The following is a 26,524-nucleotide window of genomic DNA, read 5'->3' on the forward strand; positions in this document are numbered from 1 at the left end:
TCTTAGTTACATTTTACTCTTCGCTGAACAAAAAACTTGATGCCCAAAGTTGGGAAAGGAAAGGTTTATTTCTTACAGTTTTTGGACGTTTTAGTCCATACTCAGTTGGCTCCAAGACAGGGCGGCATGGCGGGGCTGCAGTTCATGTAGGCTACAAGCAGCCAGGCAGAAACAGCAAGAGAGAGAGAGAGAGAGAGAGAAAGAGAGAGAGAGAGAGAGACAGACAGACAGACAGACAGACAGAGATACACTTTCCTCCTGCCATTACATGTATGCTGGCTTCATCCCTAGGAGGGTGTAGCACTGACATCATCAATCCAAGGGCTAGACAATGAACTAATCACAAATGCACAATGCAAACACGATGCAAACATGAGGCCTGCAGGCCACTGACCTAAACCATGACAACTGGGGAAGAAAGTACAAAACACTGAGGTAAAACATAGACTTGTACTGATCATACAAGTAAAATTTCTTTGATATCAGAGATAGAGATTTGAATAAACTGCCAACTGCAATTGACTTATGTTGGATGTCTGAATTGCCATGAGAAACATTGGGAGACCAGCTCTAGACTGAATAGCAAAGGTTGTCATACAAGATAGGGATATCAGTTATGGTTTTTTGCTTAACTAGGAGAAGTTGAGCACACATTCTTCATATTTTTCTCCTGGGACAAGATGTTATTTTATGTCTCATCCACCTTTATTTGATTGCATAACACGAGCTTTACTCTGAGAAAGAGATCATAAAGTGCAAATTGCCCTGGAAGAAGAAATGCAATGACTTGGTCATTTCATTTAATTATCCAGAGGTACATTTGCAATTAGTCTTTCCTGAAGATTGTATCAGGATGATGCAGTACCTACAATTAAGGATGCTGTGGGCATTTTACTAAGAATGTTTATAGTTGTTCTGGTGCTAGCAGTTGCAAATGCATCCTAGTCACAGAGTCTCTCACACAGAGTATTCCTGGAACACAATTTAATTTCTAAATCTTTACTTACTTTGCTATGGAAACTGAGTATTCACCACCATGTGCATACAGATAGTTCTGAAAGAACCAGATGTAATGACTCTATTAACCCAAGACAGATAATGTTCTATAAATACTCTCCAAAAGGTTAAAGCCCTCCCTCTGTTTACTTTTTTAAAGTAGACTTGCAGGACCTTCTTTTGTGCCTGCAAATAACTTTATGGAAGGAAATTTGGCATGGTATATACTCAAAATATTCACTGCCATAGATCTGATAAATATATGCCTGCAGGCGTGCACCCTGACTTGAGTAAAACATTATCCCTTTCATATTTTAAATCTTTCCAATTTTTTGCAAGTAGAAGCAGAATAGAGTGGATAACCTAGTATGACTTAGTCATTAAAATCACATATTTGAATAAAATCAATGTTCGCCAAATCTTCCAATATAATATTAATGAAGAAGATTAGATTGGAAAGTATTAAAAAGAAATAAATATTTGAAGAAAAACATATAAACCCAAAACTAGGATATGGTTTGACAGAGATATTTAAATTTTTCTTTTTTACTTCAGAGGTAGAAGAGGTGTAGTCTGCAGAGCAACTCTGTAAATAGTTGACTGATACTTGGGAATAACAATGTCCAATCAAAGGTAAATTGTTTCATGCATCTGGTGTTTATCCAACTTTTTCTAGACACAGCGTATTGATTTCTCCATCTTAGATGCCACTTACCCACTATTGACAGTCTTGGTGGGGGTATTGATCAAGGTGCCTACTCTGTTTTAACCAAAATGGAAGCCACACGACCCAGTGTAGGTTAATTAGACACTGTCAGACATTGGCATTGTGAGAATGAGGAAGAAGATTAATAGTGAGCCAAACCACACAGCAGTAGTCCAAAGAGATAGACCATTATTTAGAGATACAAAGAACCCTTCTGTTACTCTGTCCTCCTTTTTTCTAAGCTTGTGTCTTCAACATTGCCTTTCCTTCTTGACCCACCCTTCATCCTTCACATAAGTATGTTTTTGTTAAAGTTACCCAGAGCTATCATCTGTAACTTATAACTAAATTGCCACAAGTCAACACGATAACAAAACATTAGTTTCATACACTATCAAGATCTTAGGTCCGAGTCCAGTGAGGCTCCTTGCCTATCTCTGAAGTTCAGAAACCTGATTTTATTTCCTGTTACAAGTTGTGAGTCTTGAGATGCTGCCTTAAGATTCAGCTGCTCTCCACTTGTTCTTTGATGAGCATAATGTTTAGACCAGTTTAGTTTTTGACCAGTGAATTGCTAAAGAGATCCAATCTTCACACATCTTTGTTCAGCTGCCTCCCAGACATCCTGGCGCTGATTGCCTGTGGTAGATGGATGACATTATCACCAGACAGCATAGGAGAGATTTTTCAGAAATTCTGTATTCATTTCAGTGCAGAATCATTTGATTCCCATGTTAGATAAGTAGATTTTTTCTCAGTGACAATTATTACTCCAATGACTAGCACTTTCTATTCACGCAGTTTAAATTCAGAGGTATTACAATTTCTAAATAACTGCGAGAAGTCCCAGTTTGATTTTTATGATTTTTTTCCTTTTGAAAAGTTTGGCACAATAAGTCTTAAATTATACAGGAGCACATGGAAACAGTAATGAAACACAATAGGCTTCCACCAAATGAGGCTGTTATGAGTTAAATCTAAATAGGTCCCAAATGTTTCTACCAGAAATGCCTTACCTCTTAGTCTTCCCTTTCTTTCCTATACTACAGCTCCAAATTTAGCCCTTTTAAAATAATCTTAACCAAGCATTACATTTAAATATAAATTTTGAATTTGATAGTAATAGGCTATTATTTAAATCTACTGTAAGTTATATGGTTTTTAAAATCAAGTTGTTTAAATTTTCTGAAATCAGTTTCTCATGCAATATATATATGCACATATATGTATATATGTATACACATGTTTACAGATACACATATATGCATATATAAAGTAAATTTTAGTATGGATTAAATAAATATATGTAAAGAACCAGATATTTAGAAAGTGTGTGTTTTGTGTTAAAATAATTAAATTTGTCTTCTTGCTATCTTTCTGTATTTTATTCCATGTTTCCATATCAAGTTTGCATTCTGTTGAAATGATACTGATTTGTTATTGACTTAACTCTGTTAAAGATTTTAAAAAAACAAAGCAAACCAGAACAAAGCAAAAACATTACAATGTGCCAACTTTTAAGAACAGAAGGAAACTCTCTTAATGTATTTGTTTATTTCAGCAAAATAATTTATATCACTGGTTCTACATACACGGATCAGTTGTCCAACTTTCCCTCAGTAGGAAAATAATACATACCCTACATTTTGTAATACCACCTTATATTTTCTAACATTATACTGTCCTTCAAATGGTTTCATATCCATTTCTGCATTTGATTGCATTCAAATCTTATCTTGGATAACAGGCTACACGGACTCCTAACTTCCATTTCATAATGGACAAAAGAATGACAGTCAGAGGATGAAGATTCCCCATCAGCCACAGGTGCTGCTAACCCAAGGGCAGTGAGATCTCAGTGACTTTTTCACCAACCCATCCATGCTTGTTCTTGTCCATGGACTTTCTTGTCATCTAGTCTCAAAAAATCCATTTGAAAGAATTATCAGTCACACTAAAAATACTTGACAAAGCTTAATTATTTTTCTGCGGCATCTTGGGAGACAGGCAAAGAAAGGAAGGAAAAGAGTTTCAATAAATGGACAATTTTGGGTTTTTGAAAGCAGATCTGTGTGTAGTGAGAGAACATTTTATCTGTTCACATTATTGAAGTTGGTCAGACGGTCATAAAGGAAATAAACTATCCAAAAACATGATTAAATACAGAAAATATTGTGCCTTGGGTTGAGCTGGTTAGGTTTTCTTTCCTGTGGCCCATTTTCCTGCATATTTGGTTATTTACCCCAAGCAAGAAATACTTCAATAAAACCCACTCAGCCCTCTAAGTCTAGGCCCAGACATATCAATGACTCAACCCTGTGAAATAACAGATTGTTTTAGATGGAAACTAAAGATACTGCCTTGAGGCTCACATGAAGAAGCTCAAATCCTAATATCTTCAGCACAGTAGTCTTTCTTTAATTTTAAAGTTTCTTCCTAGTGGATATATAAGGGAAGTATTTTCTAATTTTTCTTGTGATTAGACATTTTTTCTCTTTTCTAATCTCTGGTAAGACCTTACTTTATGAATTATCTAAAATAGGTCACTCTTGACTGATATAATTAAGGAGATCATCTAGCCATGCTACTTTGGTCATTATCCCTGCCCTCCCCATCCTATCTTGGTGACTTTGAAACTTTGTGTTATATTCTATCATATTTGATGCTTTCCTTATTCATTCAAACTCATATATTTATTCTGACTTCTCCAGTGGCTATTTCATTATATCCACATAGCAAGTGGATAATTCATTGAACCCATCTCTGTAGATTCTGAATAAAAATTCTGAGAGTAAATGAGCAAGGCACACTTACCAAATAAATGTCTCAAGTCCTTGAGTTATAGCTCTCTAAAACATCATTGTTCAGTAATGTTAGTATAGGGAATATCTAATAAATTTTGTGAAATAATAATGCTTGTACTTATGGTTGGGTAGAGATCACTTTAAAATGTTCTCAGCACAAGTCCCCATGGTGAAAGCATTTGTATTTTATCCATTAACTTACATTCATCCTGTTATGGTTTGTATCTAGGTGTCCCCCTCAAAGCCCCATGCAGTCCTAGGTGGGGATTTCTGGAGGTGATTGGCTCTAGGGTGTGTTGATTTAAGGATGTTGGGGTAAAGAACATGATTCTGGTATTGATTCATGGTGCAATGCTAAGTTTAAGGATATCAGTGCTAACCACTCAGTGGTGGGTAGTTTGAGTAAAATATAAGGGATAGAAAGAGCTGTGGTAGGGACTGGCCACTTATAGTTCACTTGTGGATTACTTGCTACCTGCTACCTTCTTCCCGCAATGGACTCTTTCTCTTTTGTGATGTTCATGTCATCCTACCTTGGAGTCAGCTGAAAGTGAGTAATGAAACCTCTGCACACTGTGAGCTAAATAACCCTTTCCTCTTTTGAGCATCAAGCATATTGTCTCAGCAATGAGAAAAGTAAGATACATTACTTGCCTATATTCCACCCACTGTGCAATCAGAACATGCCACAAAGTTTGCATTATGTGATGTATCAAATGATGAACAAAGTGAGCCAGCTAATATTGCTAAGAGGAATTTATATTTTTCATGTCATGACACTTTGCTTCTTAATTTCATATTTGCATTTAGTGATCCTGGACAGATAATTTGACTATGCCAAATGCAATTTGTTCTCTGAACTGAAAAGAAGCTAATATTCAAAACATCAGGACTCATAGCAGAAGCATGAGCAGTAACTGCTTAATATGTAACCATAACAAGGTATAAAGAAAGTAAAGAGCAGAGGTGAGGAAAAATGAGACCTCTCACATCTGGAGGTGTGAGGATTCTTCTAGGAAAAAAACTGGCTTTCCACATGTCAAAGACAAATTTGGAGCCATGTTTCTCACTGCTCACTAAAGTAAAATTGAAATGGATCAAAAATCTAAACAGTAAGACAGAAACACTAAATCTACAGGAATAGAGAATAAGTAGAATTAAAGACACAGGTGTAGGCAAAGACTTCATGAAAACCCCAATCACATGGGAAATAGTAGAAAGAATCCACAGCTGGGATCTCATCATACTAAAAACATTTTGTATAGCAAAAGAACTCACCAAAAGAATGAAAAGACAACCCCAAGTGTGAGAAAAAAATTTAGCCAATTGTCCCCTAGACAATATTAGAACACATAAAGAACTGAAAAAAAAAAATCAAACCATCCCAAATTTAAAGATGCAATCCAAAAATGGGCATCTGAGATAAATATGCACTATTCTGATAAAGAAATATGCATGACAAATAACTGTATGAAAAAAACGTTCAGCATCACTGGTCAATCCAGAGACACAAATTAAAACAACTCTGAGATTACATCTACTCCAGAAACAAAGGTCTTTATTAGAAAATCAGCCAATAACAATGCTGGAAGGTTTATGGGGGAAAAAGGAATCCTTGTCCTCTGTTGGTAAAAGCATACACTGGTGCAACCACTGTGGAAATCAGTATGGAAATTCCTGAAAACACTGGAATTAGAGGTTCCATTAAACCCAGGTATTCCCCTTCTGGGTATCTTTCCCGAAGAACTAAAAACAGCATACCAGAGCAATACATGTGCACCCATGCTTGTATCAGGACGGTTTGTAATAGCTAAATCTTGGAAACAGTCCAAATGCCCATCAACCAATGAATGGATAAAAAGTCATTTTTTGGTATAATGGAGAACCACTCAGCCATACAGGATAAATCTGAGAGATTTCTAGATGTACAAAAATGTACAAAATGCTTAATGTTGATATATAACATCATATTTTAAATTTTATTCATTGGCTTTTGGCATGTTATATTTATAAACATAAAATAAGAGTTGTTAAAAAAGAAATGTTTAAATATTGAGCATTTTTTTCATTCTTGCTGTTATAGAGAGAATAAAATAGAAGCAAAGCCTACAAAAAGACTGTATGGAGAAAACCAGAGTTAGATTAAGTTAGTCTCTACTCAGCTACGCTCTTGATGGACTACAGTGAACATCATCTATTCTAGTTAGGTGACAGAGGAAAAGTTGAATGCTTCCTGTAAAGTGATACATCATTCAAAGAACTGCTTCTCATGCAGGACCAAAAAATAATACAAAATTACCATTAGTACCAAGAAATAAAACCAGAAGTTAAAAACCACCAAAGAATTGATACACAAGCATTCAAAATAAAATATTAAACAACTTTGAAATTAAGTATTTAAGAAAATGTATGATGAGATGAACAATTTCACTACAGAACCAGATTCTTTTTAAAAAGTTTTAATTGAAATACACAGCTGAAGAATATAGTAACAAAATTAATAGCTCAATGGATGTATACAAAAAAGTTTAAACATAAATGAGAATTTAATTATTAAATTGGATGATACATTAGTAGAAAAGTCTCATACTGCAAGAGTCCAGGTTAAATTATTAATTCCTAGTATTGCATGATTTCCTTTAGCCAAGCATAAAGTTGCTGGAAGAGTTGTGGTGTAACATCTATGGGAAAGTCAAAGGAGTTGAGAGTAAATTCTAGACTTTCGTGAACTTTCAAACTTGTTCTTCCTGATAATTTTCAGTGGCATGGCCCAATAATTACAGCAGGGCCCTGCCATGACACACCTGGTGAGAGAAATTTGATTCCCAAATCAAAGGCATCTGAGGTTCTTTCTCTTCCTTGCCTTCCTAGTATCTATACATGACTGTGCCATAAATGCACTTCATAATATTTTTGCATGGCATCTACGTTTATAACCAATCAGATTAGTAGTCAGTGAGAAGACTAAGACAGCGTGAGAACCAACTTCCTCATGGGAAGTCATGTTATGCATCTATGTAGGATAGAAACATAGAATTAGGAGCGATTACTACATCACTTGGCCACAAATCCTCATTTTCAGAAGTTGCCTAAAATCCACACAAATGTGAAGCATGTATACATGTGGTAGAGAGAAGACATATATCTAGAGTTCTCAAATTTGCCCACAATTTTTCTATAGCAGACATTCAATGCTTTGCAAATATGGAAAGAGTCAAGTAAGAACCTCCTGGATCCTTTCAGGAAATCTGCAAAGTCAAATTATTTTCATAACACTGATAAGGAATTGTTTGTTTCATGCTTTTTCTTTTCTCTCAGTCATGTGAAGGACTTTTGCAGTGACTACACAGTGTGAGATGATACCATCACTTTGTGGACAAATGGTTGTATACTAGAGTGCTTTTGTAGTTTAAAATTCATCTGGCTTGGTTTGTAATGTGGCCAATTTTAACAGATGCAATTAATATAAACAAAAAGTCTTTGGTGCCCTCAGTAATTGTTAACAGTGTTAAGGATCCTCAAAGCAATAAATTTTAGAATTGATGTTATAGTTTAACAACTATTATTAATCTGCTATGATGACTAAGACACTTTTTTACTATTAAAATAAGAATTTTGAGCTTACTAAGGTGGAATGTTCATTATAGGAAATGTCTATAAGCTTTAATTAAAAACCAGGTACATATTTACATTTTTCAAAATCTTTGCAATAAAAGACACATTGCCATTAATCACCTTCAAAAATACTCCCCTTCACTTCAAACTCCCTTATTTCATCATTTATATAACTTTCTGAAACAGTTCCTTTATGAGTGTCTTATGTTGTGTTTTTTTAGAGAAATTTTTTGTCAAATAAAATGATTGCAATGTATCCTCATATACCTTCTTCACCAGATCCCCTGAATAACTTCTAGCTCTTTGTTATGATTTGTGTCTCATTGTCCCTCCAAGCCTGACATGGGAGCAGGCTTCTAGAATTTGTGATTGATTCATGATCCAATTCTTGGATTGTGAACATGAGTGCTATATGACAGAATTTTCTTTTCATGCTCTTCCTTTTCTACCATTGTTGCTTTTAACGTTTTCCACTGCCATGAGCTATTGCCTTCTGCCATGAGCCACCCTGTGTTGGAGTCATCTGAGTATGTACTAAAATTTTCACAAACTGTGAAGTAGGTAAACCTTTGATTTTTTTCATTTTGGGCATCAGATATTTTGTTTCAGTAATGACAAAAATGTAACCAACACAGAATATGGTACAAGGAAAGTGAGGCTGTTGCTGCAGCTACACCTGATCATGTGGTTCAAGAGCATTTGGAAATGCCTTTTGGAAAGAGTTCGGAAAGGTTCTGAGATTTTTTTTTTTTTTAAAGAGTAGAGTTGGAAACACCTTAGGCTGTTCTGTGTGGGAGACTCTGGTCAGAGCTCAAAAGACCAGAAAACTGACAGAAATCCCTCTAGTAAAGACCAGGTTTGGGACACTTCTGATGGGAAAAAGACCTGTGTCAATTTTTGGACTCCAGAAGATGCATGCTATGGCTTGGTAAAAAGTTTCTCTGCATTTTAATAATGTCCAAATATTTTGTTTGAGACTAAGATTAAGGGTGGCAGACTAAGTAATCTGGCAGAAGAAATTTCAAGGCAATGTAATTTTGGGGCTATGACATGGCTTTCAGGGCTTTTACCAGATTTATTTTGCAAATCAAGAGCAAAGATGCCAGCAGGATGATTTAAAACTTTGTGAGTTTTTCCAGAAAGAAAGGCCCAGAAAATCTGTGGACAGCAAAGATATTGCTGAGAAGATCTCAATTACTGAGAAAGAAAAGAATAGAAAAATGGCCTGAGGGCATCACAAGAAGCAGCAATTTTCCATTCTTTGCATCCTCAAAACTGCAAAAATGAAAGGTTTTGCTTTGAGAATGCCACAGGGCACCAAATCACAGAATGACAGCAGTCACATTATGTTCCAGAGTAGCAACAGCAGCCACATTGGGTTCCAGAATAGTGACAGCCTAGAGATTTTGTTCCTCAGAACAAAATCAGATTACTCAGTGATTCAGGTACCTCAACAGCTAAGAGAGAAGAACGCCTGGCTATTGCTCCAGCTGACAGCACACTTTGGTATCATCAATATGGTGCTGGTTTTAGGTACATGCAGAATTCAAGCGTTATGAGGGTTAAAACGTTCCTGCTAAGATTTCACTGCCTTTATGGTCAGGCAATGTGCTTCTGAAAGCCGTGAAGGTGAAGCCAAAGGTGCAATGGAGACCCTAGAAGCTTGGAACAGCCAGAAACATGAGTCATCTGAGGCTACCTACAAGGATAGAGCAAAGCAGGCCCAGGCTGTGGGAACTATATCTACTAGAATTGCCATAGGGGCAGTGTCATGCAAACCTTTTGGAGCTCACAACTTACCACTGATTTCTTTACATGTTCCACATAGAACTGCAGCACTCAATGTCCACTCTGCTGAATTCTGGACTCGCTTTTGTCTTAATGCTTTATATCCCCATTTGTACCTTTAGGAATGGCAATATTTATCTTGTGCCATTGAATGTTGGAAGTGTTCTACTTTTCAATTATATAGGGGCTCAAAACTAAGAGTTTTCCTGACATCCTGGAGGAGACTTGGAACTTGGACTTTTTAGCAATGCTGAAACTGTTAGGATTTTGGCAATTTTTAGAGATGGACTAAAATGCCTTTTACTTAAAACACATGCATGAGTCTTTGGGTGGCCAGGGCAGTATGCTATGGTTTGTTTCTGGAAGTTTGTGTCATGAGGGCAAGTTTCTAGAATTTGTGATTGATTCACGGTCCAATTCTAAGAGTATGAGTGTGAGTGCTGTACTCACCCGACTGTGTGGCCTACATACAATATAAGGCAGAAAGAGTCTTCTCTATTCTCTCCTTCCTTTGTGCTCTTGCTGCTTTTACCATTTTTCCACTGCCATGAACTATTGTACTTTGCCATGAGCCACTTTGCCTTGGGCCAAGCAGATTAAGACACGCTTCTTCAAAGACAAAAAAGACAATGAAAGATAAATATTTTGAACTGAGTGAAGACATTGAAGCAGCCACAGCAGTACAATGAAAGACTTCCAGAACTATAATAAATGCATCTGTCTTAATTACTTTTTACTCATCGCTGAGACAAAATACGTGAAGCCCAAAGTTGGGAAAGGAAAGATTTAGCTCTTACAGTTTTTTGGAGGTTTTAGTCCATACTAAGATAGCTTCAAGATGGGCTGGCATGGCAGGGCCACAGTTCATGGTGGCTGCAAACAGCAAGGCAGAAACAGGCAAAAGAGTGTGACATACCTTCTTCTTGCCATTACATTACATCCTGGCTCTACCCCTCGGCCAGTGTAGCACTCACACCCCTAATCCAAGTGCTAGACAATGAACCAATCACAAATACATAATTCAAATGCATGATGAGACCTGGGGGCCACCAACATAAACCATGACAATATACAAAACTGAGATTCAGGATCCATCTCAGAACTTTCCCAACTGTGTAGCCAAAAGCAAATATCACTTCTTTTGTTTGTTTGTTTGTTTGGTTTTTTTGGATATCAGCAGATTCACAATGCTTCATCATGATACAGTCCAACAGAAAAAAAGAAGAAATGATGATAATATCAGAGAAAGGAAAGGCATACATAAACAGAAACATGGATGATGGTTCTTTCATCTTTCTATCACCTTTCTGGATTTTTATAAAATAATTAATTTCTGTACTTATCTATCAGTGATAATATAGAATTTTGAAAGCTGATGTGGATAACCAAGGTTTCCTTTGACTAACCAAAATAAGCTCTAAGGGTAAAAAAAGTATTGTAGGATTGCAGAATGACATCATGACAACAGATATTCTTCCTGAAGCTTGTTCAAGCTCTAGAACTAAGCAGTGAGTCCACCAAGCCTGATATGATACAGCCAGGCCACAACAGACATTAGTTTATATCAGAAATAAGCATTTTAGTTCAAGCCCTTAAGATGGGGAAGGTAACTTTTACAATGGCATAGATTAGCCTCTCCTAACAAATAAGAGATTAAGGCAATGCTAGGGAAAAATAGAGGTCAAGCATGAAAATACAAGCCTCTGGCCTGAATTTAACTTCTGTCTATCATTTCCTAGTGGGATACTCTTGAGGATGTTATTCAACACATTTGTGTTAGTCTCAACTCAGGTTTTTATATCAAAATACTGAAAACTAAGTGTCATAAAAGTAGAAACTTATTTTCCAACAGTTCTGGAGACTAGAAGTCTATGATCTATGTTATATTGTGGATGATTCATGGGAAAATTTCTTCCTTCTCTTCATATATCTCTTTAAATGAGGACAATAATTCTCCCATTGGAGCAGTACCCCATTTATGTGATCGTACTTAACCTTAACTGCAGCCACACCAACATAAAAATTTTAAGAAAAGTGCATCTATTTGGTCCTTAAAACCCTCTGAGTTTGTTTCCTCATTAGTTGTTTGAAAAAAAAAAAAAGTATAGAAAACAGCAGTTCCAGTATCATTACATTACAGTAATTTATAATCTGTAATTGCATTCCTTATAATTCTTTCTCACCCGACCCAAATGAAATCATGTAGAAAAAAATGGACAACTATAATGAATAAACACTTTTCAGCAAGACAAGTACCAATGCCAATAAAAACACAGAAATTTTTCAACAACTCTGGTCATAGGAGAAATACTAATTAAATCACCACCAAAATTTCATCTTACTACAGAAAGAATGACCATTATCAAGAAATGGAATTGCAACAAATGCTAGTAAGACTAAAGGAAAAAAAGAAGCCTTCTCTAGTACTAGTGTGAATGCATACTAGTACAACTAGTATTATACAAATCCATATGGAGATTTCTCAAAAAACTAAACTAAAAGTAGAATTTCATTTGACCTAGCAGTTTCCTTCTAGGTATTTTCCCCAAAGAATTAAATATGTCATATCATAGTGATACATGCATATTCATGTTTATAAGCTGCATAGTTCATAATTGCTAAATCATAACTGCTAAAGTAACCTTTATCAACAAATGAATGGATAAACAAAATGTGGTATTTACACACAATGGAGTACAACCCTTAAAATAAGGAAAAATAAACAAATTGTTTGTAGGAAAATGGATGTACCTGGAGACTATCATGATTATTTTTTAAAAACCAGACACACAGTATTAAATATCACATTGCTCCTCTTATAGGAGAATCTCCAAATATAAGTAAAATAGACAATAGGAAGCAGGGAGATAGGTCTTTTACAAAAAGGGAAGAGGTCAATAGATGGAAGGACCAGAGGCTGAAGGAGAAGGAAAGAGATGAAAAGAATTAAGATATGTTAACCCCATGAACCAACTCCTCAAGAGGAATGTACTCATCATGCACTATGAACATATACTAATACAAGTAATAAATTTTTAAAACAATAAAATGAGACCTTTTAATGCATAAGCCTTTCTACACTGAAATATCCTATCAGACAGTAGATTAGAGAAGGGCAAGATTTTTCCTTTGTTGCTTTAATGTCCTAGGGCCAGGGTCTCTAGATAGCTATTCAGTTGTGTACAGCATATAAGCAAAATCACCATAGGGCCTAGGAGTAGATGAATTATACAGTACAGTGTTACCACTAAATCAACACCATGCAACAAATGATCCAGGACAGGTAATCATTTTCCTTGAGCCAGGCTAGAATGCAAATGAAAAACAGAAAGGTGGGTCAAAGAGGATTGAATGTTACTGAGAAAGTCATTGAAAGTAGCTGACTCCTGCTTGGTAAAGCTCTCAGAGGACAGTGGTAATCATTAATGTGACTTTGAGCTGAAGTGGAAATGTTCAGTCCGAGGGTATTTTTAACATGCATGGAGCACCACCCTGCCACAGCAAATCTAGGAAATTAAAGTCTTCACGGTGTTAGGTCTTAGAGGGGAAAAATCTACTAGCCAGCAGTTTTAGGCTAGACAGATGGCTAAGTTGATTATTAATGAAGGAAAGTAATTAGGAATAACCCTAACTGACCCTCTGGCTAGAATACTAAAGCTGAAATATCACTAATACATGTTGTTTGTGAAAATTCCTAACTGTATTCTCTTAGCTTAATAGAATAACTTATGAGATTTTTCTTCCAAAACACTGTATGTACTCTGAACGTTACAAAAAGATTGTTCAATGTTTAACTTCACACAAATTTATTGCAATTGTAGGGTCACTCTTGTATTTAGGCTATCTACAGATATGTTGGAATGTATAAGGTCCTGGGAAGACTGTTAATTTTTAAAAAACTTCTCTTTCCTAACTAGTTAATGTTTGTTTATGAAATTCTTTGAATAAAATATGCTCTTCACCCTTGGTAGGAGCAATGCATTAAACAAGTTAACTCCTTCATGGGAATTAGATCCTCTTGTAGAGAAGCTAGAAAATCTCTTCAGCTGTTTTAGATTAAACAAAATTTACAGGTAAAAATTGAACATCTTGTAAAAGTAAGTCAGAAGCTATTGTTGAAGAAGACAAGGAATAGGCAGAGGATATTAATTCCTTGTTTCAATCTTGAATATTTTTATTTTCTTGAACAGTAGATGATTTTAGCTCTATTCTTCAAAACCACCCAAGTATCTTGAATTTTGTGTTAGAGTAATATTGCACCATTCATTAGTATGTGTAAAACATGTGAGTAAATGTTTGAAATCTACAAATGACAATTCAAAAAGTGACAAGACAATGCTAGTTCATCTTATGATTAGAGGCAAGACAGAAAAATGCAATGATTCCTTTGTGTTTTTTTGAGGTGTGGCTGTTTTCTACTTTATATTCTTTGCCTTCCATGAGAAAAGATTAGGGAAGGACATCTTTCCTGGGTCCTGTAAAATATGTCAGTAATAGTCACTATAACTCATATTTTGGTTTGTGCCGGGTCACTGGCACATATGATGGATTGTGATTGCTACGCAGTAAAGAGGCTTTTTCCCCAAGGTTTCCCAGTGAGGGCTAATGCTTAGTTCACCCACATCACTTATGAGGTGGGGGAAGTTTCTATTAGGTATTCCATAGCATTAACACAAACTAGAAGGTAGAATCTATGCTCTTAAAAGAAGCCTTGTTAAATATTGTGGAAGACATGAGATATGTTTGCCTCACACATAATAGGTCTTGAGTATGTGTCACAAGAAAGGCAGAGGAGATTTCCTTTGACAATAAAGAGACATTATTTACCTTATCTATGGGCTATGCAAAATGAGAAGATATACCACCTACCAAATAAATAAATGGTCATTTCTAAAGGCCGCATATCTTGCCACAGCATTCAGAATTCAATTAATTCAAATTATGTTGTTTTCATACAAGTAGAATACAGCCTAGTTAGAAACAAGGGTAGTCTGCCTCTTATTAGGGACAATGGCCTGTTTTTGTATTTCTAGGGCTTGTTTAGTATGAGCTTTTTTTTTTTTTTTTTTTCTAATTATGCTCTTTTGTTAAACTGTTCTAGTCAGGGCTGAGTGAATGCCAACAACGTTATAGAATGTTTTTCTAGCAAAATCAGGGCTTATAACATTTGTTCATTGTCGCCAAAGGTTGGCAGATTCTGACCGGTCAATTTGTAGAATATTTCAGGGAAAAACTGGAGGAAATGGTTATGTTTGATTACAGAAAAATAATTCTAATGTTGTGGGAAATTCATTAGAGGACAAGACAGATTAAATGAAGAGTTCAATTCATTTGTGAGAAACTAAAATGTACCTGGAACCATAGGATTTTCTTATCTTGACATAGAATCTATTCCAGGGAAGGGAGATAAGCGACAGGAATTTCCATGCCTATGTAAAATATATTGTACATCAAATATAATTACTTTGAGAAAAAGGATGCGAAGTATTGGGTGACCACAGGTGTTATTTAAAATATGAACAAACCTGGCCCCACAGTGCATACCTGTAATCCCATCTACTAAGAAGTGTGAGGTGGGAGAATTGTGGTTTCCAGGTCAACCTGGGAAAAATAAGGAGCCCATAAAAATAAAAGAGCAGGAAGAAATGAAAGATTGATGGAATCGAGGAAGGGAGAAAGGAAATAAGAAAGAAAAAAAAGAAAAAAGGAAAAATAGAATGGTCTAGGAAGGTATCAGTAACACATTTAATAAAAAATATTTATTATAGACCAAATAAATGTTTACATCCTTCCAGTATTTGTATGTTGACTTCCTAATCCCCCAACATGATGATGCTTGCAGTAGAAGCATGGGGGATAATTACGGTTAGATCAGTTCAGGAGGGCTGGACCTTCATAATGAGGTTGTGGCAACAGGAAAAGAAAGAGAGAAATATATTTACCTTTTCCTCACATACGCATTGGCGATAGCCATGTGCGGACATAGCAAGAAATCGACTTGCTTCAAGCCAGGAAAAGGATCTTCACCAAGAACCAAATCATCAAATACTTGTCTCTTGGACTTCTAGCCTCCAGCGCTGTGAGAAACAAATTTCTGTGAACCAACCCCATGTGTGACATTTTGTTACGGCAGCCTGGATAGACTAAGATAGGCCCAAGGAGAGGAGGGAAAAGAATATACAAATAAGAGAAAGCGTCTCTGGAATAGGAAATTGGAAGTAAAAGGCCCCAAGTTGACAATTTCCCTTTTCCAAGAATCATCAGGGAAATGAGGATGGTTGAAACCAAGCAATAAAAGTAGAGAATTAGGAAGAGGTGTAGGCAGCTAGCAGGGCTGTGGGAAGAGAGACAACCCGAGGTCTGTTACAGCATTTGAGAACTCTCCCTAGAGAGCGTGCATCTTTTTTTGCTAACTGATGGTTTGCAAACCAACCATAGAGGACAAAAGGAAGCAGAGGGAGCTCTTAGGCCAGTGCTTCCACCTAGGAAAAAGGTGAACTTTAGGTACAGAGAGACCAATTTGCATTGATTCTGGCAATTAACGATTGCGTTAATGCAAAATAATAAAAATGCAAAGCTCAGATATTTGTTTCTAAGAGATTGGTCCTGGACTAAGCAGTTTAAATGGGTGATCTCGATTCCTCCTTCTGACCATTTGCAACAGGCATTACCATTATCATCTGTACTTTTGTTTTTATCTATGTACTGAAAAAAATTCTAACTACCTTAGAGAGACGTGGTGAAGATAGATGTTTAATCCAGGTAGATCATCTAGCTCAGTGCTGCACAGAGTATGTATTCAGTGACGGCTGATGTGGTTACTACTATTCAGGGTGTTGTTAGAACAGATGGAATTGCATTCACCTGCTCTAGCTACCTGCAAACATGGGAGATTCAGATAGTGGATGTTCTCCACCATTCTCTGATTTCAGTTTCAAATCAGGAGAAGGAATTAGTGAAGATGTAATGACAGACTTTTTACTTTCAATGAAATATTTATTTTTGACAAATCTTTCTACAGCCTTTGCTTAGAGTCACTAGTCTGCCTGACATTTTTTATCTATTTATGTCTCCTTCTCATAGTAGTTCTTTTGCAGTCCTGAAACACAATTTCTTATTCTTCCAGCATAAATCTGCCCACAGTATCTCTTCTTTTTCTTACAGATATCTTTCCAGTATCCCAGCAGTTAGATACATTATCTCTACATGCTATCAGAAAGTTGTTTGTTTTAATGTTTGATGGTGATTTCTTCTGAAGTTGATGCCATAGTTTTGCAGATGATACTTGATTCTTCAGATGAATCACCATAGCCTCCTTTCCTGCCAGATTCTTCCTTAAGCTTAGCTGGGGGGGGGGGCACACGTTATTCTACCAATTAAAGTTTGGACACAGAGACTGATGCTAATTCACACAGACTAATAATCTCTAACACAGCCCCAGAATTCTCTTCCACCAAGTCACCTCAGTGGTCCTTTGGCAATAAAAGAGTTGGAAAGGAGAAACAGATGTAGCGCTCAGTGGACCTCTAGAGAGTAGCATCATTCCCATTGATGGATAAAAACCCAGGGTCTTCTATGGTCCCTCAGAAGCACACACCGACCTTTCCCTCAGGTTCTGAGCAACAGTTGCTGCTGCTGTTGGAATCCCAGTGGGAGTTTGCTGGACCTTGAGGGAAGTTTCTTTTCCTGATTCTTCCAGTAGCATCTTGACCTTTGCAAAGAATGTACCCATGACTTCAGCTGTCCCTGGCTCTAGTCACCTGAATACACCAACACACCTCCTCTATCAATGCCTGCTTAACAGCCTACAGCAGCTTCCAGCCCCCAATTTCTTTTTAGACCTTCAAATTTCACCAAAATTCGACACCTCACACTTCCCCAAAAACAATCTCTGCTTTTTTCAAGCCAGCCTGTCTACTTATGTCTATGTCCACCTTTACTCACATTTTCCCATCTGCCTCCATTGGAAATGTCTTCTCCTCATCATCAATCTAAACTCTATCCGACATTCAAGACTCCACCATGACAACTCTTGGATCATTCCAGTCCTCATGGCCATTACAATAATAACTGCTACCTTGTAGTATAATAATTAGCTTTCTTCTCTTTGTTTTATGTGTTTGCCCTTTATTGACAAATTTGTAAGATACTTAAGAAAACTATCCAAGTATGCTGTACCCAGTTCTGGGCACAGAGGACATTTTCAACTTTGCAAACAATTGATATAAGACATTGGTCTTATATCACATGGAATAGAGGGAGAATTTTGAGAACTATCAGAGAATACAGGGCTCTCAGTTACTTCCTCTCATAATTCTTTGTCCATAAGGAAACAAAGGTTTAGGCTCTTTAGTTTTGTTTGCTGTAATTATAGAATATTTCTGACTCTGCTCTAGGAAAAATCAGATGCACTAATTCACTTCCACTACAAAATACCTGAATCAAAATGTTTTATAAAGAAAAGAGGTTTGCTTACCTCACAGTTCTAGAGATTCAAAGATATGGTACTGCACCAGTTTAGTAAGTTCTGGTAAGAATCTCATAGATGCCAGGATCACATGAACACATGCGAGAGAGAGAGAGAGAGAGAGAGAGAGAGAGAGAGAGAGAGAGAGAGAGAGAGATCCCAAGTTCAGACAGGATGCCAGAGTCTTGAGGAGAGAGGACCTTTTGCTTTTTTGGTGAACCAGTCACTAGAACTAATCAAGATCCCATGAGAACTGCATTAATACTTTCTTACTGGAGTAAGTCAAATGCTCTTCCAGGAGGTTGCACTTACAAAGGCCCAGTTACCTTTTAGTATCACAAAGTGGAGACAAGCTTCAAACATGAAACTTTCAGGAACTAACTACACTCAGACTATAGAAACAAACTGCTCAAATTTCAAAACTAAAAAAATAATTTAGAGATCATGAAATCCACAAAAAGAAGAGGAATCCAGAGAGAGAAGAGTGAAGTTTTCTGTTATAAAGACTAAAGAATAAATGACTGGTAAGATTTGGACCAAAATCTAAACCTTTTGCTTTGCCAGCCTGAATTCCTAGGTGTATTTTGCAGGCTTTTTCTGTGAATTTCCTTTTGGATAGTAGCAATTGAAAATCATTTGACAAATACTTTCTGAATATTTTCTATGCTTCTGGCTATGTGCTAGGACTTGTGGGTTATGAAGAAAAGAAAAGAAAAAATAAAATAAATCTATCTTTGCACTCAGGATCCCAGAACACCCTGTATTCCTTTCTAAAACGATGTTCCTTTTTTTTTTTTTTTTTTTTTTTTTTTTTTTTTTTTTTTTTTTTGAGTCATAGGACCATAGGACCAACTGAGAACATAATTACAATTATAGGCTTAGGAAAATGCATACACAAAACAACAAACATTATGGCTCCTTTCAGGGTTTTGCAGAGCTATCAAATCTCTAGTTTGTAGCCCCTTTCTGAAACCTTGGAAAGCTTTCTTCCATTGCCTTTGAAAATAAAGCAATGGTTTTATAATTTACGGGGTCCAGATGCTAACGCTTCCTTTTTCTCACTCCCTTTTGAGTGACTAGAGGGAAGTCAGCAATCATAGCATCATCTCCTCCTAAATAAATAAGCACTTCCCTGAGTGGTTCGACTCTACTGCTCCAGATGTCACACTGGATGAATGGCTCACTTAGGGCTCAGGTCATACACCATGCTGCTAAGCTTTTCTGTGCACTGCCCTTGCCACGCAGAGATGCTTTCCTGCCCTTCTGCCTGTTTGGAAAATCCACATTCACACTAGGAAGCCTGCAAGCAGAGTAACATCTATTGTTATTCTGGCAAGTCTAAAGAGGAGAAGAGAGAGCTGAGCCTCCAGCAGTACCGGTGAAAGGCCCATAGGGTATTTTAAGTGGTAGATCTGGGGTGAAACATGCAACCTGACCAAATGGGCACTTCTCTCAGGAGGCATCTATTATGAGGCCTCTCCAGACAAGAAAAAGTGGAAAACAGATGGGGATCAGCAGGCAAATGCATTGCAGGGATACAGCTTGAGTGGGAGGGTGTGAGGGGGTAGCAGAAGCATCAGCCGCAGCCCTAGGAAAAGGCCCAAGGCCTGCAACCTATAGATGGAAAGACTGGGTGGGAGAGAAAAGGCAGAGCCAACAGCAAGAGTCAGGTTTTCCCAGCATGTGGAACCAAGGACAAAATCAGGCTCCTTCTCTGGCAGATGAGAGAAGCTCCTAGGTCACTGCTGTTTTTTTTTTTTTTTCTGCACCTGAGAAAATGAGTTGCCTAAAAGGGGTTAGGATCAAAGTTCTGGGCTATATTTTGTGTGGAAAACATGATTAGAAGCACTGTGTCCTACTAAAGTGAACGGAAGTCCCAATTGACTATTTGGGATTATCTTTAATTTTATTCTGCTATACTTAGAAAGTTGCTTGCCAGTACTGGGCAAACCAGAACAACTGGTCTCTGCTTAACACCCTTATGGCTTCTGAACCTTTAGGCTTCATCACATTCAGAATTCCAAATCTGCTAAGTTCTCCCAGGTGACTGATGCTGGGGGCTGAGGAGGTTGTGCCCCTGGGACACTTCTAGGTACTGTGTAGCACAAAGGACCATGATGATCCAGAAGAGGAGAAAATGAAAAGGAAGAAGAAAAGCATACCACCTGATTTTTTCTGAAAATTCCAAACCAGGAATGCCCAACCCTTTTGAATCAGAATGAAAGCTGTCAAAACCCCTGCTGCCTGGACCTTTCCTTGGACAATTGCATCAGGCCCTCTGTGTGGTTAGGCCTTGGCAGTGGCGGATGTGAGAATCTCTGTAGTCCGAGGTTTCTTGATTTCCTGATGGATGGAATCTGATGCCAGGAAGCAAAAAGCCAGGGAAAACAATTGCCCATCTAGGTCTAGACCACACAGACCCTGGCGGTGGGAGAAAAGGAGCTCCCTCCTTCTCATATGCTGCTTCTCCTCCTTAGTTCTCTGCTCAGAAAAGACAGGATTGATGGGAATTTTTCCAAGTACTATGTGAGTGATCTACTCACATGCACTTAACCTTCTCCTCCAGGAATGATGGAAATTTTAAAAGTATTCCTGCCCTCTAGGACCTCACTCTTGATGGGAAATATTGCTAATGAAACAGGAAGACTAATATTAAAGGCAATGATTCACACCTGATGAAGAAAAATATGTCCCATTTAAAAGAGAATATCTGAATGAAGACCGCATTGAAATTGATCACCATCATTAGGTTTCATTTCTCAAAACTTTGCTAAAATACAATAACTTGTTGAGGTGATTATTACAGTTTGTGTTTTACAGATGTGAAAGTTAAGCTGCTTTGCCTGAGGCTACAGAGGCAGGACTTGAGATCAGTGCCAGTGGATGCTAAATTTCGAGTACAGGACCAGTATCTTCAAAAGCAGCCTTGACACAGCAGAATGCAGTTTATGAATATCATCTGGCTGAACTGAAAAGCAGGATTCTCTAATTAGACCTATTCAGGCTTGCTCTTGATAGTATCTCACTGCAGCTAGTCGGGAATATTTAATGTTCATGGTAGGATTTGCTGCATTCCCACTTGTCAGATCCCTAATTGTTCATCATCATCATCATCATTGCCAAAAACAGCAGCAATAACAATAAGAGCAGACATAGAGAGAGGACTGTTCCTTCAAATAAAGTCTTATGTGAAACCCTCATGCATAACAATGCTTACTTTCTACTGGCTCCCATCCTTCTGTTTTCTAGAATTAACATTTCTGGATTATAATCCTTTATAAAGAGAGGCACCAAGATTCATCAGTTCAGTATTTTAGCTAGTAAAGTGACGACTACTTACTTACTTTGGTTGTTAGAAAATCCCAAACTGACTCACAGTCTGAAAACACAGGAAGGAATAAAATACTTGAGAAAGGTTTTCTCAGTTTGTTGGGCATAAACTTCAGCAGTTTAACAATTTCATCAACATTCTCTATGATTTCAGCAGTAGATTCTTTTTAGTTTCTGGAGATATTATGCAATTTTGTCTTTTCTAGGTCTTCACTGGGATTTCAGTAGAAATTTGGGAGATGATACATTGCTGGCAACTGGCCAAGTAGCATTTTAAACTGAAATCCAATGGAAATTTAATTTGATTGCACTACAAATGTTAACTTCATATTTTTCCTCCCATCAAGTGTGTCCCTTCTTGCCATTAGGCACATTAGTATACTACAAATGGGCAACTGTACCAGAAGCAGAAAGAGATTCGCTCCACTCCAATTTTGAATATGACAGTTGTGAAGTCAAGCTCATGACCTGTGTGCCAATTTGCAGTCCAATAAAAATTTAAATGCTTGAATTATTAACAGAGAGTGAGGAAAGGGGATTAAAATGGTAACATTTATAATGAGGTGATGATTCCCAGCATATTAAAGTTACACATTTTTGGAACATTTTACATGCATATTCTTTGTAATTTTCATAGCCTGTAAATTTTGTTTGTTGCTAGAATTCATTTAAAATCGTTTTTAATACTTCATTCTATCTGCATCAGCAGTCAGGGCAGCTGTGGATAGTAACACAGTTTTTAAAAAGTGACTTGAATCTTAGAGTCAGACAGACATGAATTCAAGTTCTGATTCTGTGACTTCTGTTTTATGAGTTCTGACAAGATATTCAACCTTGCTGAGAAAGTTAGCCTGCAATTATGCTGCAGACGTTTTGTAAGGATTACGCTAAATAAATAGCCATAGTTCAAATAGCAAATATATTTGAGTGCCTGGTGTAGTAGCTGCTTGTGAAGAGATCTGGTCCTTTCATTTTTACTAAGCCATTTAGAGTAAATAATCCTCATATCATGTGGTAATTTATTCAATCAAACATTCATTTGTCCAACTAACATTTTTCCCAAGTCTACTCTAGTACTGGGAACTCTAAGAATTAAGAATATTAAAAAAAAAAAACATAAGACCTTCAAAAATATTATAAACTAATAGCCAACTCATGGTCTATAATGCTGTCTAAGGAATATTGTACAAAGATATTCAAGGGACACTATAAGGACACTAAGAAAAAAAATACAATATTTTCTTTGTGCTTTTGAGTATGGTAGTTAAATCCTTTGAGCTTCTTTATTTTTAATTTTTTAAAATGAGATTAATAAAAGCATTTGAACTACATTAATATGATGGGGCAATATCTACAACCCCTTTTAAAGGTACTGCAGTATATAACAGTTTATCCAATGTCATATCTTAATTTATTTAACAAATATTTACGATCCATCTTTTGTGTCCAGTGTGTGAAAGCCACTCACTATACGGAGCCACCGCTGCCATTAAAATATGAGTCACTGAAGATAAGATATGCTGTAAGTATGAAACATACCAGATTTCAAAGGTTTAGTTTAAAAGGGGAACTTAAATACCTTAATAGTATCAAATATTCACTGCACATTAAAACTATATTTGTGTATACTACATTAAATAAAACATGTTCAAATTAATTTCAATTGTTTCCTTTACAAATGTGGTTACTAGAACATCTAAAATGACTCACGTAGCTCTCACTTATGGCTTACATCATGCTTCTACAGTGCAGCACTAGCGCTGTTTCATGGACTGTGTTAACCCCGGGTGACAGGATGAAGAACCCTGTCCCTGAGTGCACCGTGATGTACATCCTACAAACAAGCACAGAGACTGTTAAAATATACCTGGAATATTCAGAAGTCCTTTCCTACGCACTCATCTTTGGTCAGTACGTATTAGCTGTTACGGTTTAGATCGAAAGTGTTCCCCAAAAGGATCAGGTGTTCAGAGGTGGGGTTTAGAAAAGATGATCATACCACGGGTAGCTGACCTCGTCAGTGAGGTGATGAGTTCACGGATGACTTCTGTTAGAAGGTGGAAGGAGTAGGCCTCTGTGGCCATAACCTGTAGTAATATGTTCTTGTCTCTGGTCTCTTCTCTCTGGCTCTTCCTTACCCTTTCTGCTTTCTGAAACCATGGACTGAAAATTCTCAAAGTGTGAGTCATAATAAAATATTTCTTCTACCAAGTCTCTCGCTCTCTCCAGGTATTTGGTCACGTGACAGAAAGCTGACCAGTGCTGATCATCGATTGATGAATATTCTTCAAGGCCTTATAGCACCTTGATGACCTCTGCCATAACACTTACTGCACTGTGTGTTACCTATTTCTTAGTTGTTTAAGGTCAATGGCTGCTGTGAAAACTTTTTTTTTTTTTTTTTTTTTTTTTTGTCTTTTTCCTTTTTTATCGGTACCAGGGATTGAACTCACGACTGCCTGCTTCCAAGGCAGGTGCTTATGCCGCTGAGCTAAACCTCCAGCCCCGGTAGTAGCTTTTCTAACATATTTGTTGAACTGATGGAATAATATCTTTGTTGATAAGAGTCTTCTACCAACTTTTTTCACACTTTTGAAATACCTTACTTAAGCCAAACACCTTGAATTAGAGTGCAAAGCCTTAAAAAATAAATCTTTTAAAAACATATGCAGAATGTATGCACCTCAGATATTTATCAGACTTTTTGAAGTTTTGCTCTTTGTCCTGTTATCTTTTTGGAAATGAGAAAAGGAAAACAAAGAAGCAGAAAAATGGACTCAAGAGAGGAAGAAGATAGTTACCTTCAATTTTATTCCCCACTCAACATCCAAAGGAAATGTAGATAAATTCAGTCTCAAAATTTATATACACTCGTCCCCAAAATATGCCCTGTTATAGATCAGCAGAACCTCTAGGCTGCCTTAGTTCCCACAATGGGAAAGATTGTTGCTTATAAGTATGTTTGGCTGCAATTTTATTGTATCATTTTGTTCTGTCCTTAGGGAAATTCCAAAACAACTTTCCATGATCTTAGAAGTGGGCAGAAATTCTGTTGCAAAATGACATAGGGTGAAAGTATTAAAAACTACCTCCTAGGCACTTGTGCCCGAGAGCTTTGTTTAGAGAAACAGGTTATCACTAGTAATAAAATTGCAATGTGTTTGAGAAATGTCTGTTAGGTTCTCTTTTTCTTCATGACTGAGAATGAGCTCAGCCCTGGTGGTTCAGGGACAGGAGGTTTCACCTACACCCTGAAGGCAGCAGCAGTACTCGGCTTTTATGTCCTTGCCTCTTCCACTTTATGAGAATGAATAATTCTATGGCTTTGGCACACATCGCCCTGTCATACCAGCTTGAGCCCAAGGAGACACACTCACATGTGGCAGCCTCTTCCAATCCTGAATTACAGAGCACAGAACATATGATGAGTGAGTAATCAGTTTGTGGATTCAGTTACTCTAGGGAGTCTGAATTCAGATTCCCAGCTCTGATCACCCTCCCATCAGAGTTTTTATTTTCTTTTTTTCAATTAAGCAAACAACTATAGAAAAGACAGGATTTTAAAGGCCTGTAACACCTGGATAGTTGTAATTAGTCATGGCTTCAGAGATGTGGAGGTGATTCTCAACCATAAGATTTACCAAGCCTATAAAAAAGGAAGTTAGAATATGATCTTTTTAACACTGTATTCACTGTTTCATAAAATTGCATTGTTAATGATGGTATAAAAGAAATCCTGAAGTAGATCTCAGTATGCCAGAACCATAAAACGATGTGATTGCAATCCCTAAGGCTGCTTTGAATTCAAATAATCTGTGAAATCTATCATATATCTGATATAAGAATCAGGTCAATTTGTGAGAAAATAAACAGTAAAAATATGAGCACTGAAGAGAGTTGATCACCACAAGATTATTTCATTTGATTTTCATAGAATCTTTCAGGCAGTGGTTATGTCTATTCAGACAAAATAGGCATTGGTCTTCACTCCCTCAGTAAGATATTGAAGAATTTACCAAAATATTAGGGAAATTAAATAGAATAATTGAAAAGTATGTTTGGAATGTGATAAATTAGAACAACACACAACCTTGATGGTCACTCACTTTAGTTTCCTTATTTACAGTAAAAAACACTAGACCTATGTACCCAAAAACTCACTTAATAAAAAAATCCAATTCTCAAGTCAAATCATACCAGTACCAGACCAGTGCTGTTTCAACACCTCAATATGCCCATAGCTACAAAACTCAAATTTTATCTCCATTGTGATTTATACTATAATTTTTATAGGCTTCATTGATGAATTTGCATCTATTTATAGATTTGATTCCATAGATCAAATTTATCAACTTTGTGCTTGGACTTCACTTAAGCTTGCAATGAGAGGGCAGCATTGCAGTATTTCATTAATAAATCAAAGCTGTGTCTGTTCACACATTGGTGAGGTATCATAAGCGAGAGAAAAGAAATTGTTTTGAGATATTTTGGAAAAGTTCATACCTCAGCTGAGGAAAAGGCTTACATTGTCAGAATTTTCTTTCTGTTCAGAGGCTTCAGTAGAGTTCGACTGCTGTCTGTAAACATGTGATCATCTGGGGCTCTTTCCAGAGCTATCTGGTGCGTAATTCATTGCTCAGCAAACATCTGTCTGTGTGAGGGGGTGGTCAGTTGGAGCTACTGGTTGTGAAGACAATTGCCTCTCCCTCTGCTGGTGAAATTTATCTAATTTTGCACCTACAGTGCAGCCATGTTTGTCTTCAAATAGCTAAAATAACATGCCGTGGCTAATTTTGTGTATCAATTTAAAACAGGATT

At 37.0% G+C, this 26,524-nt stretch overlaps 1 long non-coding RNA gene across 1 annotated transcript in view; it reads right to left on the bottom strand.

Annotated features, from left to right (window-relative positions):
• The window catches only part of LOC134471495 (uncharacterized), a 33,087-nt gene extending 6,797 nt beyond the window's left edge, over positions 1-26,290 (bottom strand). The window contains exon 1 of the long non-coding RNA XR_010040944.1: positions 26,210-26,290. This is a non-coding gene — a long non-coding RNA (uncharacterized LOC134471495). The remainder of the gene's footprint in view (positions 1-26,209) is intronic.
• Between the last annotated feature and the right edge of the window lie 234 nt (positions 26,291-26,524).

Source organism: Cavia porcellus, unplaced genomic scaffold (assembly GCF_034190915.1).
Source record: "Cavia porcellus strain 051 isolate PalLab524CR breed Dunkin Hartley unplaced genomic scaffold, mCavPor4.1 scaffold_18, whole genome shotgun sequence".
NCBI lineage: Eukaryota > Metazoa > Chordata > Mammalia > Rodentia > Caviidae > Cavia > Cavia porcellus.